Source organism: Rhagoletis zephyria, unplaced genomic scaffold, assembly GCF_001687245.7.
Source record: "Rhagoletis zephyria isolate East Lansing unplaced genomic scaffold, Rhagoletis_zephyria_1.1 Rzeph_scaffold_01645, whole genome shotgun sequence".
NCBI classification, from domain to species: domain Eukaryota; kingdom Metazoa; phylum Arthropoda; class Insecta; order Diptera; family Tephritidae; genus Rhagoletis; species Rhagoletis zephyria.
The window spans coordinates 83,302-84,012 of record NW_016158729.1 but is presented as its reverse complement, the minus strand read 5'-3'; positions in this window follow the sequence as shown (position 1 = coordinate 84,012).

Genomic DNA, 711 nt, shown 5'->3' with positions numbered 1-711 from the left:
TTTTCATCCTGATCATTTATGTATACATTTGTCTATATCTATCTCGATTCGTTTTGGCTGTTACAAACAACCGTTATGTGAACAAAATTAATATACCCTTGTGCACAAGTGCGCTCGGGTATAAAGATACCCGAATACCAAACTGGGACACTAGTTTGCATTCATACAATTGAACAGATGGACAAAATTATATTTCCATTTGATGTTCATGAAAGGTATAAATAGAAGACAACATGCAAGGTCCAGAACAAATAAATACATACTTTATATTCGTACCCACAAAGTGAGATAAGTTATTGGTAAAGCTAAGAAAATAGCATAAGAAGGCAAAAATAGCAGCACCGAGTAAAGTCCAGGAATATTTAGTAAGTGCCACTAACGTTATTGTTTTCGCTATTCGCTGCCTCCAAGTTTCCTATTTACCAAGTAAAAGCAATGTAAAAAGCAGGAAATATGCGTTTCAAGCAAAAAATAGACTGAATAAAATTCACAAGCAACTTCATTAGAAGCATGCCGCAGGGGCGTATACTTCGAAACAAAAGCGCGAGCACGAACAGCAGATACATACATATTTACCTTCAAGTAATTTTGCCTAGCATTTAGAAAAAGTAGAAGGAAAGTTGGGTGGAGTTATGTGGGAATAAAAGGAATATCTTTGAGTCTTGGTGTTGGTTGATTTTTCCGACAGGGTGGTAAGATGATTTATTTTGG